Source organism: Carassius auratus, chromosome 34 (genome assembly GCF_003368295.1).
Source record: "Carassius auratus strain Wakin chromosome 34, ASM336829v1, whole genome shotgun sequence".
Taxonomy (NCBI): domain Eukaryota; kingdom Metazoa; phylum Chordata; class Actinopteri; order Cypriniformes; family Cyprinidae; genus Carassius; species Carassius auratus.
Genome location: NC_039276.1, coordinates 26,151,560 through 26,171,174, shown reverse-complemented (window position 1 = coordinate 26,171,174; position 19,615 = coordinate 26,151,560). Strand labels below are relative to the sequence as shown.

The window sequence follows — 19,615 nt, the reverse complement described above, 5'->3', positions numbered from 1 at the left end:
TATCCTTCGCGCTCTCAAATCACCCACAATCCTATGCGCGCAGCTTTGCTATCTAGTTAAAAAATTCAAAAATGTCAAACGTTAGCGTAGTCGTAGCGTTAAAGGTTTTTATTTACGTTTCCAAACATTTGTTATAACTGTAGTAAATAAAAGTAAAGTTTGATGTTTAAATGCCAGTAAAAATTAATACCGTATTGATATTGTAAATTATACAAATACAAATGGTTAACTGAACCGGACCTGTCATTTAAAAGGGGGGGGGGGGGGGGGGTGAAATGCTATTTCATGCATACTGAGTTTTTTACACTATTAAAGAGTTAAAAAAATTAAGTTTTTCTGGTTTGTCACAAGTTTCGGAAAGTTTTTTTTGAGTATGGCTCTGTGTGACGTTAGATGGAGCAGAATTTCCTTATATGGGTCCTGAGGCACTTCTGCCGGAAGAGTGCGCGCTCCCGTATAACAGAGCACTGAGAGCACAACAGACTTCACTGATCAGAGCGAGAGTGTCGCGAAATATCACAAAAGAAGTGTGTTTTTGGTTGCCAGGGCAAGAAAACCCTGCACAGATTACCAAAAAAAAAAACAGCATTAAGGGACCAGTGGATGGAGTTTATTTTTACAGAGCATCAATGGAGTTGTGCAAGTGTTTGTGTTTGTTCCCTGCATTTCAAAGATGCTTGTTTTACAAACAAGGCCCAGTTTGACGCCGGATTTGCGTATCGTTTATTTCTTAAGGATGATGCAATCCCAATGAAAAAGGGTCACGATCGTGTGTTGGAACCGCAGGCGGTGAGTAAAACTGCTTAAAATATCTCTGCCTCCTTGTTAGTGCGTCCCCTCCCATGCCGGAGACCAGGGTTCAAGCCCCGCTCGGAGCGAGTCGTTGCTGCTGCTGCTCTCGTTCAGTTTCAGCCTCAGGATCTGATTCTGGATCATAAATAAACGGCTGAATCTGACTGTTAGCCATGGTTTGTTTTGGATGATGGTTTTTTTTCCCTCACGGTAATGTCACAGCTTCCAGACACACTCAAAGCAAAAGCCTACTGGCGCTCGTGATTCTTTAGCTCCGCCCACATGTCACGCCTCCAGCCGGTCATGTTTTTCCGGGAAAAATCGGTACAGACTATCTTTCTCTTATGTATATAATAAAACTAAAGACTTTTTGGATTTATGAAGGATGCAGTACTACTCTATAGGTACTCAAGATTAACAGGAGATTGAGTGAAAACGAGCATTTCACCCCCCCCCCTTTTACAATTGGTTGCGTCAACAGCATTTCTTTTATAAATAACTAGTTAAGTTGTCCAAAGTAATTTAATGATACCATTCACAGCGTTATTCAAACGGACCTTTTCACTGACTGAAGGATCAGTCCTGCCAAGGAAGTATCCTTGACATTGAGAAACGCCTCCTGTCTGTCTGCCATGCTGCCTCCTTTTATACTGTTAATCTCCTATTTCCTGTCATATGATCAGTCACACGTCAGGCAGACCCAGACTCATTTAAAGACATACACATGATAAAATGGTTAAGAGGACTAAAATGGCTAAGACAACATGAAAACCTATTAAAACTCAAATATACTTACAATCACGGCCGCATTAACAATAGGGCTAAGGCCGTATTGAACTGAGACGGAACGCACTTTGTTCCATATTTTTGAGAATCAATTCAGTGCAAATCCATGACAGAAAAAAACATATAACTTGGCTTCTAATATATGTCAGACTATGAAAGAAGACATTTGTTGGCTATGATAAGAAAAAAAACCCTGACGGTGGAGACCGGAAGGATACAAAAAGAGGAGCGACGACAGTGAAGGACAAGAGAAGACCAGGCCTGGGCTTTATTTTGTGTTTGGTTTTTGTTTGTGCGCGAGTTTTGTGTTTTTGTTAAAGTCGTTATTTGAATATCCGCCGGTTCCCGCCTCCTCCTTCCCGATGATTATGAAGTTGTATGTTATTACAACGATAGTTCAAATTTTTCTTATTATAGTTATTTTAAATAGTTACAATATGTGTAATATTTTAATCGAATAAATGCAGCCTCGATAAGCATAAGTGACTTCTTTCAAAAAATCTTACTGACAATAATATATTGAATGACAGTGGATAGAATAGAATAGATTCTTCTGTCCAAATTCACAGAATAGAACAGAACAGATCATTTCCATGATGATGGATTCAGTTGACTGTATAGAATTGATTATTTTGTCTTCATCAGAAGCCGTTTCTTGTATAGAATAGAATATGATTGCTGGCATTGTGACTCTGGGAAGGGTGCTGTATTGTCAGTGGGGTTTAGGCTCTGTTTAACAGTCGTGAACATTATGACACTGTGTGTGTGTGTGTGTGTGTGTGTGGGAGAGAGAGAGAGAGAGAGTAGAAAGAGCTCCCTCTTTAATTTGTCTACAAAGGCAGACTTTCAAACTTTTATTTCCCTGGCTGAAGGGCTTCTGGTGACCTGAATTATCGGAGTAATTACAGATTTGCACTACGCCGTGTCTTAGAGGGAGAGAGAGAAACCGTTCTTCCTGCTGTCATTCCTGAAACACCGCCTCGAGGAAGGGGATTGATGTGCGTGTGATTGCTGTGATGGAAGCGAGGTCAAATAAACTTCTTGTAATTCATCCAAACTTTTTAGTTGGAGAGCTCACACACTCTCTCTCTCTCTCTCTCTTCTAACTGTATTTCTTATTCATCTCTCTCCGGGTGAGATGGGGGGTGAGTGACTTCATAATGCATGATGTGTGCGTCTGGCGCCGGCTCAGCTGCAGGCGGAGGATAGATGGGATGTATGAGAGAACGATTGAGCTGCTCTGATTGCAGCAAATGAACCTCGAGGAGAAGGGCAGCCAGCTTGACTCAAACATTTTAAACCTTTAATTATTAATCCGCGTATACATTTCATTTTAAATGTAAATGTGAATACATCCTCTCGTGTCTGCGAGGGATATGGCGGTGTGTCCAGCACATCTTAAAGTACATGAAATAAGAATCATGATCAAATAGTAAGGAACGATGAATTAACTATTGCTATTCCTATTCCTAATCTTCAGAAATGTTCAGCTTTTGCTGGCACTGCTGGAGATTTTATTTTAGCGTCATATTCAGAGCACATTTCCTCTTTCCACACACATCCTCTCTCTACTATATAATAATAAAAGCTGAACTCAAAAGCAGAGATCTCATAACTGAAGAATTCATGAATGTGCATCAAAGTTGTTTTGTTGAAGTAGACCACGGTTGAAGCACTTTCTGTTCTCCTTATTTTCAGTTTGTTTAGTGGCTGCTGCATCAATTTGTTTGCGGACATATAGTTCTGTGTTAATAATGGATTAAGTTTAATCATCCTGCAGTGTTTGTTATTCCGGATTTCCATAATTTACCCAATTGTTTAATTCTCTTGGAAGTTCATGCCGGTACTTGTTTAATAAATGCCCTTCAATGACCTACAGTATATGTGTCTCAGTGGGTGCAGTTTTCTCCTTTATTTACAGCCTCTTCCAGATCCTAGAGTGTTCAGCAGTTCTTTACAGTGTGTGTACAGGGATGGCGTTGGCTTTGTTCCATGCAACTGCAGGAGAAATGCAGAGTCAGTCTCTAGTGCTGTGTGTGGAGAGAGTCTCCGCTCTCTCAAGGTTAAACAGACATGCTACTCAGCAGAGGGTGCCAGATAAGATTTGAATGGACAGAGCTTTGAGAACTACACAGATCTATCTATCTGTCATCGGTCTTGTCCTGACTTTAGTGGTTAAGCAGAGGAGAGAAAGACTGCATGATGATTCATATGCTTACTGTCTTTGCTATATAATATACTAAAGTAGAATTCGTGAATCCTAAATATTGTGTGAAGAAAATAGTGTGACACCATGTGCTTTTTCAAAGCAGAATTAACCCAGTATTATAATTAAATTCGATGCCCTTTTAAGACAATAAGTTTAACAAAGCTGTCAGTTTGGATAAAGCATAGACCTTTTTGACAATATTATGTATCAGTAACATTTTAAGTTGCAGTAAAATCTGATGATAATAATAATCATAAATTGCTACTTTGAGCTTAAATCATGCAAAAAAGAAAAAAAGTAATATTTCTTAGACCACATACATTACCATTCAAGAAGTCTATGCGTAACCAGGCTGCATTTCTTTAATTAAAAATACAGTAAAAACAATACAATTTCTATTTTTCTATTAAAATGTAATTTATTCCTGTGATGGTAAAGCTGAAATTTTACCAGTTTCGTTACATGATCCTTTATAAATCATTCTGATATGCTGATTTGGTGCTCAAGAAACATTTCTTATTATTATCAATGTTGACAACCGTTATATGTTTGTGAAAACTGTGCTCTTTACATTGAGAGATATATTAAAGGACTTTTATTGGAAAAATGTGAAATGTTATTACTAGGCATGCTACGTATTTGATAACTGATTTTCTTCCTTTTCCCACTCTTCCCTCATATCTCTTCCCTCAACCATCTTCTCCTCTTTCCCTCGGTGTAGGTTGTTTTCAGCTATGTAACATGTTCAGGCAGAACATGGAGATAGACCAGTGTCTGCTGGAGTCTCTGCCGTTGGGCCAGCGTCAGAGGCTGGTCAGACGCATGCGTTGCGAGCAGCTGCGGGTCTACTTCGAGCGCGAGCGGACGCTACAGAAGCAGAGCTTCCCCAAGCCCCGCTCCACCAACCGCAAAAAACAAAAAATCAGCTTCACGCTTTCAGACATCATCCAGGACGCCATCATACGACACGATGACAAAGAGGGTAAGAAACTTATGTCTGTTTATGTTATCTTATCTTGGTTACTTGTTGCAAACTACACTGTAAAAATAAAACCCAGAGTTTCTGCGGGTTTTAAAAAGGTCTTACAAGTCTTAATTCAGACTTTCACAAATTGAGGCCTTAAAAAGGTCGAAGAGTGGAAAGTTTTACGTTGATAAAGTCATGCATTAAATGATGCATGCATTGCAAAATGAAACGTGTTTTCCCTATTGGCAAATATTTCTTCTTGTTTTAATGATAACCTCACTTTTTTCAGTTTGTTTGTGTCCTCTTTTATTAAGTCATCAAATTTACATTCTTTACTTGGTCTTAAAGTTTTAAAGGGGTCATATGATGGGAATTGATGTTTTCCTTTCTCTTTGGAGTGTTACAAGCTGATTGTGCATAGATAAGATCTGTAAAGTTGCAAAGACTAAAGTTTCAAAACCAAAGAGATATTCTTTATAAAAGTTAAGACTCTGCCACGCCCCTAAAACAGCTCATTCAAACACGCCCCCACATATCTATGTCACGATGTGGGAATATTTGTGTAATGCCACCCAGATGTACACGCAAAGAAAGAAGCCGTGGTTTCAGTAACCACAGTTAGTGTTGAGATGCTGTGTGTATCTAGACAAAAACAAAAGCACTTTATTTGGCCTTCTGAAAGCAGATACAGTTAGAAATGGCGAAATCGCGATTCCCTCACGATTATGTTTACTCTTCTGATGAGTGCAGTGTTTGGCCAATCTCAATGCTCTGGTCAGTTGGCCAAACAGAGCAGACTGTGCTTGTCGGAAGGAGGGACTTTGTAGAAAATGACGAGTTAGAGAGAGGCGGGGCATAGAGGACCTACAATAATGTACAGTATTGAAAAAAAAAAAAGATTTTGAACATTAAATCATGTCAACATATTATGTTACACCAAATACACAAAATAATGATCTTTAAAAAAGTATAATATGATAAATTTACCTTGACAAAACCTGCAGAAACCTGTTTATTTCTGTAGCACTTATATTTTGTCAAAACAGCTTCACAGAAATAAACAGGAAAGCAGAATCAATTATGGAAACTGAACTATAGAGACCATTCCTATTCTGCTGTAAAGCAGCCCTAAAAGACAAGCGTAGAGCCCGACCGATATGGATTTTTTTGGGGGCCGATGCCGATATTAACTCGAAAAGAGCCGATTTATAAGACGATATTTTGATTTTGAAAATAAACTGGATATTAGATCCATTTCCTATATACTGCACTTACACAACATTCAATAGCAAAATATCTGCCTGTTCTATGTATGTGGGCTGTATAAACCATTGTCCAGAAGAGATTATGTAAAAAAAAAGCCTTGGATTATAATCTCAATGACTAATCAATTGCACATCAAAAGTATATATTTTTTAATGATCAAATTTTAAACATTTAAGACTTTTTACTTTTCTTCTTTTAACAGTCTGTGTGTGTACTGTAAATAAATTATAACACTAAAGTTAAAGTATTTGCAGAAGTAGTCCCACACTTTGCTGCTACAGGATTCACCTTTTTCAGCCACAAGAGAGACATAGGAAAAATAAGCATGTGTATTTATAATATCACCATGTATCATTACTCATGTCATCATTAGAATTATAATAATAATAATAAACAGGCATCTCCTACATAGGCAAAGATGGTGGGCAAACTATGCAACACTCATAACATGTGGCCTGTTTCTCATGTTTCATCGGCCGTTAGAAACGCAGATGCCGATTTAAATGCAATAAGCTCATATCGGCCGATAATATCGGACGGCCGATATATCGGTCGGGCTCTAAATTATTAAGCTCAAGTCAGTTCAGTGCTGGGCCTGGGACTTACTCATAATGTAGAAACTCAGTACACTTTATTTTTCCTGCATATTCCACCCAAACTTTAGAGCATATGAAGAAAATTAAAGTTTTCCCCTCTGACCTCATTTAGGTTTTTGGCACTTCACTGTAAAAAGATGAGGCACATATAATTAATCTAAATGGTAGAAGATAATTTCTGTCTGTTTGAGTTGTGTTAGTTTACTTGTGTTGTTCAAGAGATTGAGAGGAGTGACTTAGTCAGCGGGGCGAGTCTGTGAAAAAGGCCAAATTAATTTCCAGAAAGGCGAGCCATCAGAGGGGTTGCCATTAGCTGCCGAGTATTAGATCATTCCTCAAGCTGATTATGGGCCAGTCAAAAAGCTAATATTCAGAGTGTGTTGCGCCACTCCTGGGACAGGCAAACGTAATCTAATCAAGAGCTTGCGGGGGAAAGGAGCTTGTGTGAGACAGGGTTACAATCACTGAGCGGTCACCTTCTGCATCGTGAACAATGGCAGAGGCTAAGTGAATTCAACCCAAGTCAGATATTCCTGTCTGTGACTTTGCAGTTGGGAGTTGAAGTGCTGTTCTTTGTAAGATAAAGGTGGGAAACCTCAATTTTTTTTTTTTTTATGTAGTTCCATCCATCTGAAGGCAACATAAAACTTTATCACCTTAATGCAAACTTTGACCTTAAACTACTGCATTTTAAAGTCAAACAGACTCATTTCTCAGATGATGCAAATTAGGGGTGAACAGTCAGGAACATTGTATCTGCTCTGAACTTCCATACAAGCGTTGAGGCTTTTCTCTTTTTAATTGTAATCCTTGGTTCTGAAGGCTCTCCGCTTCAGAGTTTGCTAGTTTTCTTTTTTTTTTTTGGTTCAGTTGGCCTTTTGATGACACATTTAAAACTATAAACGCATGGTTAATTCAGATATTGCGTGGTAATAAACTATGAACAACTAGCCAATAGTGCTACTGATTTAAGTTAATGAATCTTGAGTGCTTAATGTCTGCTGTATTTTAAGATGTATATCACAGAAAGTAATACTGTCTGATTGAATTGGTGAGCTGGTTGGTGGGTGAAATTCAGTCAATTAAAATCTACTTGATTGGGATTTTTGCTTGTGGGCAAAAAATTTATCTAGGTGGATTTAGCAACAGGTTTAAATTGGTGACTCAGTGTTGACCAACAGAAAACCGCTTGGTTTGAAAGTGACTTCTGTTTATCCATGCTTCATACTTCACTATACTATCGGCAATGGGCAGTGGACCTTTTTCGCCTGGAAAATTCAGTTGAAATTTCGCTTATAATACTGCAAGAGTGATTTCTTCTGGAATCAGGCTATATATCGTCGTATAGTTGTTTTTGCGACTCACAAAGATGTGTTTTCTTGTCATTATTTAGTTTAGTTTTTTTATGTTAAAAATCACATTCAGCCCAGGCTGCAAATTTGCAACTTAATAAAATATAATTTATTTTGTCATGGCTGTAAAAAATTAAATAAAAATACAAAGCCGTAAACGCAGGCAGTAAAAACAATACTCAAAATATTAAACCCATTTGAAAATGTCTACTATTGTGTTGTTTTATTTGGTATGTCTTCCACACTATTACAAATGTTGTACAATTGAAGTATGACATTTTATATCTGAATAAGTTAGATTTCAACGATTTGGTTTGGAAATGTGTCACAATGTGGAAGTTAAATGAATGATCTTAGGACAGGGGCGTCTAATCCAATCCTAATTAAACACACCTGAACCAGCTAATCAAGGTCTTTAGGATTGTCAGAATCTTCCAGGCTGGTCGGAGATCAACTCTGCAGGACTTTGGTCATCCAGGAGCAGCATTGGACACCCCAGTTTTACGGGGAATAATTATAAGTGGTTAGTAAAGGCTGGTCAGTTTGATCGGTGCTGGTGCTGGTATTTGGGGATGTTTTACTACATGCTGCATCTCATCCATCTGTTCCTTTGTCTTTTTTTCTGAGATGCTCTCCGGCTTCATATCTTTCTTTCTTTCAGTCCCTGCCAACCATTTTCCCAGCTGTCTGGGTAAATCTGTGTCTGATATCCCAGCAGCCTTTGCAGGTCACCATGTGCATCTGTCTTATTGGCTGTCAGCCAGGTTCGGCTGGTCCGCGGCACCAGCTGGTGTTCATGTGGCAATGCCTGTTGGAAACATGGCACCTTTGGCTGAGGATGAATGGCAACTTGAGCCCACCTACTAAACACTAATTATCAAACTGGCAATGGCTTTGGCTTTTGGTCTGATCGCTCATCCAAATGCGATCAGCATCCTGCACAAATGCCTTTTGACCAGTCAGTGACTCAGAATATTGATTTCTCATGGCTCCGTGCCTGTATTTTGGATTAATGTGTCAGTGTTGCTCGGCTTCTGCATATAATGAAAGCTGATGTCCGACACCGTGTCTGGTTCATGCATGTGCACAGAAAGTTAACTTATTAAATACTTAAACTTCTGGAATAAGATAATTTGGAAAATTCATTTCAGTAAGAAATTAGTTACTGCTCCTGAAGGATTTGTGTTTTCAGCCAGACTTTTTAATATCAATATGAAGTCTAGTCCACACTGCAGTATGTTCTGGCCAAGAACCTCCCACCGGTCAAATCAATGTTATATTTCATCGTGGGAAAAAAAGACAAAGAAAAAAGAATCCATATTATGTTATGTCAATACGGCAGTCTCAAACTGGTGCATGCAAAAATGTGGGATTTATTTGTCTATTTATGTAAAGGTTAATCAGAATATCTGTCTACCATAAGTAAAAATTACTGATTACTTCACAGACATAAATTAAAAAGCTGAATACAGAGTGCTTCAGTGCACGTCTGGTTCCATCATCCCAAAGTCAATGGGTTGCATGAATGGATTTTTTATTAACTTTGGCCTTTGGTTAACCCAAGCTCAAGATCCTACCCTTTTTATTCTAAAACATAAAATACATGAATGATACCCTGTTTTATACCGATTTTACTTTTTTCGAAAGCTGATTGCTTACAGGTGACTAAGTGGGACTACAGAGGTTTTCAGTCACTTTAAAAATCATCATGCTGAATAGAAAAATGTACTTACAGCCTAATTGCGCTAAAAGGTCTGCTTGTGAATATTTTGTTTACTGGAAATTTAGAGTCATTCCCATCTTAAAGGAAGGGTTAAATGCATTTCTGAATGACACAGTGAAGATGGTGTGTTGATTTGCCCCTTCTGATACTTGAACTAAAACTAAGTTTTTCAATTACCGCCCTAGATGTTTAACCAATAAGTTACACCACTATCAGTGTCACAGTAACTTGACAACCAGCAAGTGTCACTCAACATATGTAGCATGTGTGTGCAGATACTCTCCATCTTTGCCTTTATATTTCACAGTGACATGCATCCTACAGTTTATGGTTCAAAATGCTGACTCTTCTACTCCATCTGACTTTTAGCATGCTGGATTTATAGCTTAGCCTCAGGCTGAAGATATCCCAGAGGATCCCTGGGAACTCTGTCAGCAGTGTTCCTCGTAGCCCCCATCTTTATTGAATCGAAAAATCTGGAATTTATGGCTATTCCAGAGGTCAGAGTGGAAATGATGGATCACTGACGGGGACATTACAACAAATTTGACTTTTGTGGAGATTAAGGTGGATTTCTTTTTCACTTCTATGGAATATGCTTTCATAAAATGATGTAACGCTATTCATATGGCTTCTCAGAGGGGAACTGAAGCATCACATTTTTGTGACATCAGCTCAAGGTTAGAAGTGACGCAGCCTTTCCGCTCTTATCATATGAGTGTGTGTGATTTTATTTTGATTTTTTTTAATGCCCATTAAAAAGTGTTGCTTCCTGGACCTTACATTGTTATTTATTGGGCAGTTTATGGGACAGTCTCAAGCCTCCCTGTTTTCATCCAAAATATCTTAAATTGTGTTCCAAAGACGCACAAAGCTTTTACGGCTTTGGAACGACATGGGGTTAAGTGAATAATAACAATTTTCATTTTTGCGTTAGAGTATCCCTTTAAGTTGCGGATTATCAAGCAGCACTCGCTCATACTTGTGCAGCTTTTATAATTGGGTTAAGAGTCTGTTCAAATCTCTTATTTAAACTTTAGGTGTTAGACACCTCAAAAAGTGTGAGTTGTTGTGGAGAGGATTTCTCTTGCTTTTCTGAGTGATTGTGGGTTCTTGGATCAGTAAGGGCATACATAAACATTTGGCCTCTAGTAAGTGGTTCCAGTATCAGTTTGAATTGTAAATATAATCTTCATGCACCTGTGGATGTGGGTTTCTTATTAGATGTCCTCCAATCTCATTGTCTTAATGTGATCAGGTCCGTATGAGAGTGGAAGCAGGAGCATGTGGCTGGTATTGAATGTTTTTCAGTGCCAGTTTGATCAATCTTATGAGAATCCCACCTATGTATTAGTGTATTCTCACACTTCAGAAAGGCTGAGCTAATATTTTGGGAGTCCCGATACCAAAGTTAATTTCCAGCGTTGGAATTGTGTTTCTGCTGTTTTTTATTCTTTGTAATCTTAAGTTTTTTTTGTTTTTTTGTCCTAAAAGTTTCTTGGTATTCGAGATTCCAAGCTTGGCAGTATGGTACACAGCGACTCATAGGCACACAGACACACATATTTTATTCTTTGGATTATAAAACAATTTGTGGTTTGGTTCTTACCTCTATAACCATAAAAGGCTAGACAACACCACCCGCCCCCGAAATTAAGGGCAATCAAGGTCGACTCAAGGCTTACAAAATGTATATCTCAGATTATTTTTTTGTAATTTTGAACCCGTCCATAGGCTGTTTGTCAAATTTGAACAAAATTAAAATAGAATCATTATATCACGCCTTGAAAAATGTGTGGGCAATACAGGTTGCACTCTTGAATGATTTAAATCCTATCTTGAAGACAGGATGTTTTCTGTTTATTTTGATGTTTTTTGTTTCATCTAGCTCCATCTTGCATTTTGGAGTTCCCCAGGGCTCCGTTTTGGCTCCTGTTCTGTTCTCATTGTATATGCTTCCTCTAGGGTCCATTCTTACCAAGCATGGTGTGTCATTTAATTTTTATGCTGATGACACTCAAATCTATCTGCCCTTGAGGAAAAATGATAAAAGAGGCTTTAAATCTCTGAATAAGTGTTTAATTTCCTTTTTTACCGCTAAATGAGAGCAAAACGGAGGCCATTGTGTTTTTTTCTTTGGGAGCCTCGGATTGTGAATTGGGAGATCTGGTCTCTGAATTCTGAAGGAACTAATCGGAGGGAGATTGGGAGACAATTGTTTTGGCCCAACAACTGAAAAGTCACCCCTCAGCTTCAGTCTAGAAATTCAGGGGTCTAGCAGATATATTTGGGCTTAAAACAGACCGGCAACCAGTGCAAATAGCCTAATATGGGGGAGATATGATCAAATCTGTGTGTGCCAGTCAAACGTCTTTCAGGCACATTTTGAACCATCTGGAGTCAATTTATGTTTGATCAAGGGTATAACAATAATCGAGCTGTGAGGACACAAAATCTTGGATCACTCTCTCTGACTATTGAAGTGACAAAAAAAAAAAAAAAAAAAAAAAACTCTTGACTTTTTATAGCAATTTTAAATGGAAGAAACCGGTTTTGACTACTGAATTTATCTGTTGATCAAACTTGACTGCGGAGTCAGAGGTAACCCCCAGATTTGTCATGGTAATATGTCATGGTTTAAGCATTAGTGGGTTAAAGTACAAATTCACCCAAAAATATAAATTATCATATACATCTACCACGAACAAAATCTTATGTCTGATCAAGGTCTCACAAGAAATGAGATGTCCATCAATATCTATGGTGTAAGGCTGAGATATAAGTATCGGGCACAAGGACAACTGGAAAAATCTTTACCCATTAAAAAATAATAACAATTCTTTCCCAGCAGTCCTTTTAAAGACAGTTTGGTTTGGCATCACTCCTTCCGCACTCGGTGACCCAGTAAATGCCACTAAATCATCATTTCATCTCTGCAACGCAAATTAAAGATGACCACAGACTACAGTGCCCATAATTCTGAAAGACCAAGAGGTCAGAATCATCTCATCATTAATACCCCATGGGAATGATTCTCTGAACCTCAAGAGACTCTGTAGTTGCTTTACACAAGGATTAAGACTGCAGTGCTGTGTCCTACTTCTGAAAGCCTGTGGAATGGGGCGGAATGATGTAACACATCATGGTCATGTATTTTGGCAGGTGGTTTGCGGAGGAAACATAAAATTGCTGTCAGGATAATGACGGAGCTCTGGGAGTGAGCAAATGAGAGCATTTACAAGCCCCTCACAGCCCACTATGATGCAGTGCTAGTGGCATTCCTGCAATGCACCATTCGCTCTGTGAGACAAGAGGGAAATTAGCAAGAACTAACACAGATGAAGGAATAAAGTTCAACTTCAATACAGAGAGTCTACGATTTGTACTGCTTTAATTCTGTAGCACCTGCTTTATATGCTAGTTTGTAACTGGATGAATTCTTCCTTCTCAGTCATTCTTTAACATCTTTCTTTGAGGCTTGGCAGTTGGTTGTATCATTGCAGATGGTGCTGTGTGTCCATTTAAAATCAATTAGAATTAACCCTTGCCTAAAATTCATTAAACTGATTATACTGTATATGATCCCTGAAGTACATATTTTATTGAAGGTTGTTGGTTCACGTAAAATTTGACAGATTAACAAAACAGCTGTTTAGCTAAAAGGTAAACTAATGTTAAAAGGGACCAATAAACTTCAGTCTTTTATTTCTAATGTCCAGTTCCTTCAAGAATTGCAGTCAGGTAGGTTTGGTTAACTTTCTGTATGTTTGTTATAATTGACCAGACGACCTTCTGAATAGCAAATAAATGGCATTGACAAGTAAATACGGCATTAAAGTGTTAATATTGATGTTGTATACCTGATTTCTGATGTTCATTTGAATACTTATATAATCTCTTTTAAATCCTAGGTGGGGAAATGAATGTGTTTTGGTTTTGTATCCCCAATTAAAAAGATCAAATAATATGAAATCCAACGTTCATCACTCATTGATAAGGTGTTGAGTTCAGGTCCACTTAGCTCTTAAACTCACCAACTTTTCTGCAGCTCAAGCTGAAATCTAGGTCAGAAGCTGGTGGTTTGAAGCAACCAATCTAACTGGCCCATGTCCACTGATCCAAAACACAGTGTCCCTTTTGGATTCGATGACATGTTGTCAATTATACCTTCAGCTTTCTCGGGGATCAAAAACTTTCTGTTAGGAATATGAATGGAATAAGATTACTGACTAACCATGATGAGTTTTCAGACTTTGTTGTAGTTAATATTTCATTTAAGGAGCTGGAAATTTTCTTTTTTTTTCCACCCCAGTGAGCTCATTTCAACTTCCACCTCACCCCCAAATCCTCCTCCTCTTATTGTGGAGGACCGAACTCTCCCCTGATCAGGAAAACATAGCCAGGCCTCCAAAGCCCATTTAAAAAACATGAAGCATCTCTGCTTGACTGGAACTCCCAACGGATTTCTCAGAGGTCTAGAGATGAAGAGAAACTTACTTAGCTGTTTTCTGAAGGAGAAAAGGCTGAAGTCTCTTGTCATTGATGGTGGAACATGGAGGAACATGGGGGTTCATATGAGGAAAGGATTGAGAAATAGAGGTGGAATAGATGTGACCTTGAAGTAGGGTTGGGCGATATATCTAACAATATGATCATCTGCACCTAGTCAGTAAATCCGGTTCCGTGATTAGCGCTAAATCGCCATCACCTGCTTTCAAATTATATTTCTTAGCTTGTCAGTGATCTACGGCTTTGTCTATTAAATGCCGCTGCATTTGAAAGCAGGTGATGGCAATTTAACGGTAATCACGGAACCGTATTTACTGATTAGTTGCGCATTATCATATCATTAGATATATCGCCCAGCCCTTGAAGTGAATCCGTTTAATTATCAGGTCTATAGTGATGTCAGTGGGAAATGAAACTAAAATTGTATTTTCCCCACTGTCTGATATAGTTACATACTTGGAGTACTGAGCTGTTAGCTTAGCAACATGCTAGCATCAAACTCAGTTGAAATTAATTGTTTACTGAGTTTCACACGAAGAGCTCTGTCTACAGTATTTAAAATGTTACTTTTAAGGGTTCCATTTCAATTAGGACACTGTCTATCTAGACAGTAGAAAGCAGTGCAGCTCACTTGGTTCTGTCTCTGAGGTAATGTGTTTCAAATGGTTGTAAATACACTATCTGATTTATTCAATATGTCTTTTTGTGGTGCCACTGATTGAATTCAAACCTCTAGAGACATCAATTTGTTGTATGCACTTCTCTTACACTCCCCCTCCCATTAGCGTTATACATTACCGTGGTCTTGGCTCATCCACATTGCCTAGATGACAGGCTCCTTTTGCCTTTTTTATAAGGGCTAATGGATGACACCTGTATCCTGCTGCAGAACATAATGCACTATTGTAGTGTATTATGAAAGATGTACTCATGCACTTCATTACGGTTCAGCAGTGGATTTGATTTAACTCGAGATCAATGAACATTGAAAGCAGTTTTCTGAAGGGTTTGGTTGTACATCTGGTACAATATCATTAGCCACCAAAATTCTCCGTATCTCAAATTTGCAGCCATGCACAGACAAACAGCCCTCACATACTGTAAATGAGGCAACGGGACATGTGCTAGTTTAATAATTCTCCCTTGCTCTGTCCTGTTCTGTCTTTGACCTCCATTTCGGGGGATTGTATGAAGCAGATGTGTGTTTACACCTTGTAGTAATGTGTCTCAAATGAGTCTCCTGTTACTGCTTGTGATGGGATTTGGAGGGGAGGATCTTTAGGGTAGGTTGCCATTGCATGCTGATATTGGGCATGTGTAAAGATGCATGCATATGTATGTGCTTTATTTATTTGTAAGTTTGAATTATTATTATTATTATTTTTATAATTTAAAAAAATATTTTTAAAGCCACACTAATAATAATAATAATAATAATAATAATAATAATAATAATAATAATAATAATAATAATAATACTATTCAGTTAAAATGTTGTAAATTTTATTCATCCAGAATGCATTCAACAGATAAAAAGTGACAGTAAAATATTTTCAATCGCTAATTATATTCTATTAGTTGTAAATAAATGCGTTTCTTTTGAACTTTCTGTTCATCAAATAATCATTTTAAAAATTGTATCATGGTTCACACAAAAATTCTTAAGCAGCACAACTGTTTTTAATATTGACAATAATAATAATCAATAATAATAATCAATAACAACAACAACAACAATAATAATAATAATAATAATAATAATAATAATAATAATAATAATAATAATAATAATAATAATAATTATAAATAATAATAATAATAATAATAGTTTCTTGAGCACCAAATTAGCATATTAGAAGGATTTCTCTAGGATCATGTGATACTGAAGAGTGGAGTAATGATGATGAAGATTCAGCTTTGCCTTCACAGAAATAAATTAAATTTGAATACAGATTAAACTACCAACCCCAAACCTTTGAACAGTAGTGTGTGTAGGTATTTACATGTGAAAAAATAAATATACTGTAAATGCCTTTATATATTTGAGGAATCCTTCATAAGGCTTGCATGATGTGTGGCGGTCTGTGGCATCCGAAAGTAGCAAGAGCATTTGCGTGTCGTTCCTTATCTTTTAATTTCTCATCTCCTATAATCTTCCTTTTTCTTCTCTCATCATCTTCTTTTCCCATTCCTGGTTTCCATGGAAACGCCACATATGGTTCCAACAGATGTTTTCCCATTTTCCATGACGTGTTGAATTTCGCCCCCTCTTGCGCCCAACATCAAGTCACAGGCAATATAGGAGATTATCAACCACACAGAGGAAAGCACACATTGGCCTTATCATAATAGTGCCAACAGAGCACATTCCAATAAACCGGAGTGTCCAGATATTTGGATACCTCCACAGATGTCCAGTTTCATTCCAAAATTGCTGATGTGAATATTAGATGGTCTGTATCTGCTCCATTTGAGTCCTGTAAATGGCCAGTTATGGAAACAGTGTGTTAATGGTTCATTTGATCCAAATAAGTCAAAATTGGTTCTACCATTAGTACTCTACATTGACTTGAGCAGATTCAATAACAATGCATGATTCTGACCATTGTACAAAGACACCTTATGGGCTAAGCATGTCTGCTGACCTCTGTTTAGTTGCGGTCAGTAAAGAGGCCTAACACACAGGCTGGTGGTCTCTAGTGTTTCCTCTAATGCCTGCAGCCGGACCATCTAACAGATGTGCTAATCAGGCTCAGTAGCTCCATGTTAACATGCACAGGTTGTTTTCTCTCTTTGCAGTCAGCAGAAATTCTGTCCTCTAATGTCCAGCTCTGTGACATATTACTAGCTAGCAACATTTAGTTAAAGATTCTCTATTATTTTTAGAATGTGCGGCAAACATCTCCCAAGATGCTGGGGGTCACACATCACAGTCTAGCGGCTGTTTGCCAATTGGTTGGCAGTCCAAATATCGGCAGGTATTTATTTTATTTTTTTACGAAAAATTGGTTGAAATTTAAATTTCATTTTAAATGAAGAAATAGAGGTAAACAACAATAAACTATAAAAAATATTCTGCATCTATTTTTAGAAAACCCTGGCACACCCGTGGCTATGCCACTGATCCCATATATACACTCACCTAAAGGATTATTAGGAACACCATACTAATACTGTGCTTGACCCCCTTTCGCCTTCAGAACTGCCTTAATTCTACGTGGCATTGATTCATCAAGGTGCTGAAAGCATTCTTTAGAAATCATGCTCTATGAGCAAAGATGCCAAAAGATGCTCCATTGGGTTGATATTTAGTGACTGTGGGGGCCATTTTAGTACAGTGAACTCATTGTCATCTTCAAGAAACCTATTTGAAATGATTTGAGCTTTGTGACATGGTGCATTATCCTGCTGGAAGTAGCCATCGGAGGATGGGTATATGGTGGTCATAAATGGATGGGCATGGTCAGAAACAATGCTCAGGTAGGCCGTGGCATTTAAACGAAACCCAATTGGCACTAAGGGGCCTAAAGTGTGCCAAGAAAACATCCCCCCCCACACCATTACACCCCCACCAGCAGTCTGCACAGTGGTAACAAGGCATGATGGATCCATATTCTCCTTCGGTTTACGCCAAATTCTGACTCTACCATCTGAACGTCTCAACGGAAATCGAGACTCATCAGACCAGGCAACATTTTTCCAGCCTTCAACTCTCCAACTTTGGGGAGCTCTTGCAAATGGTAGCCTCCATTTTCTCCCACAGGACTGCCACATACTGGATGTTTTTCCCTTTTCACACCATTCTTTGTAAACCCTAGAAATGGCTGGGCATGAAAATCCCAGTAACTGAGCAGATTGTGAAATACTCAGACCGGCCCGTCTGGCACCAACAACCATGCCACGCTCAAAATTGCTTAAATCACCTTTTTTCTCATTCTGACATTCAGTTTGGAGTTCAGGAGATTGTCTTGACCAGGACCACACTCCTGAATGCATTGAAGCAACTGCCATGTGATTGGTTGATTTAGATAATTGCATTAATGAGAAATTGAACAGGTGTTCCTAGTAATCTTTAGGTGAGTGTATGTAACTAATATATATAATTATTATTAGTGGTGGGCCGTTATAAGCTGTTTAACCAATGAGCCAGCCACACATATCGCTGAGTCAGATTTCCATAAAATGAACCATGAATGAGTGTGAACTGTATAATTAGCTGAACTGCTCTACCTCACCACAGCAACTATCGGGCATGTTTTCATGTGTAAATCGGTATAAAGCTTGAATAAACAAGCTGTGGAACTGTGGGCCAACTGCTTAAGCTCTCATTCCAGCTGTGTTGAGTGACCATCCACAAGCACATCTGTTTGAGGTTGTAACCACTACTGTGAGGGTCATAATATTAAAGCTTGGGTAGTGCTGTATAGCAAGTCTGATCATATGCTAATTACCTCTGTAATTAACCTTCACTCTTTCCTGAGAAGTAGTGATTGTCATGTGCAGACATGTTTTGACGTGCAAAAATCACTCGATTTATTACCTAGTTTAAGACCTATTGATCTGTTGGAGCTCATCTTTCCAAAGAGCTGGTAAGACTTAAGTCTGGCAGGCATGTGTGATTAGCATTTATTGCATGTTCTGCAATGGTGTAGGTTCATGCGATTTAAGATTCATGGCCACCTTTGTGTTGTGTGGATCAGCAAAATGTGGTTCTTAGCTGCATTAAGCAAATCTGGCACATTGCATAGCAGCCCTTTCATCACTGAATACGCCTTGATTGCTTTGGCGTACATCAGACTGTGTCTTTTACAAGCCTTACACCCTGCTTCATTTCCTCTCTGGGATCTTCATTCATTTTTATTTTCCTGGTATGACAGCTCTGTGTAATCCAAACCAGTGTTCAATTTCCTGATTGAGATTGCTGAGTGATCTCAGAGATGCACCCATTCAGCCTACAAGCAATCTATCATGCTGACATTTGGGAATACACCTGTCACAGCCAATGTACTTGTAGCCACAGCTGTCAAAGGAACTGAGAATAGAAGGGACAAGTCACCCAGAAACAAAAATTCAGTGTCCTTATAAAAATGTACATGTAATTACTATATTAATAACAGTAAACGTTTGCATGAATAACCCTAAACCAATCCTTAACCCAATATAATAGATGTTTTTAGTTAATATGACACAATGTTTTATTACAATTTAATTACAATGTTACAAGGATATCTTAAAAAAAAAGGTTAACCAAATTCTTCAGAAACCCTTCACCTTCTCCAGCTTCACTTCAACTTCATGTATGTTAAATATGGGGTAATTTTATATGAGTTATATGTGCAGCAGTGTGTCTGTGCATGTATTTCCAGGAGCAATTCTCGGTACTTGCTTTGCTGCAGCAGCATATTAGATCTATTC

At 38.2% G+C, this 19,615-nt stretch overlaps 1 pseudogene; it reads left to right on the top strand.

Moving 5' to 3' along the window:
* LOC113053642 (unconventional myosin-XVI-like) overlaps nucleotides 1–19,615 on the top strand; it is a 161,010-nt pseudogene that overhangs the window by 11,163 nt on the left and 130,232 nt on the right.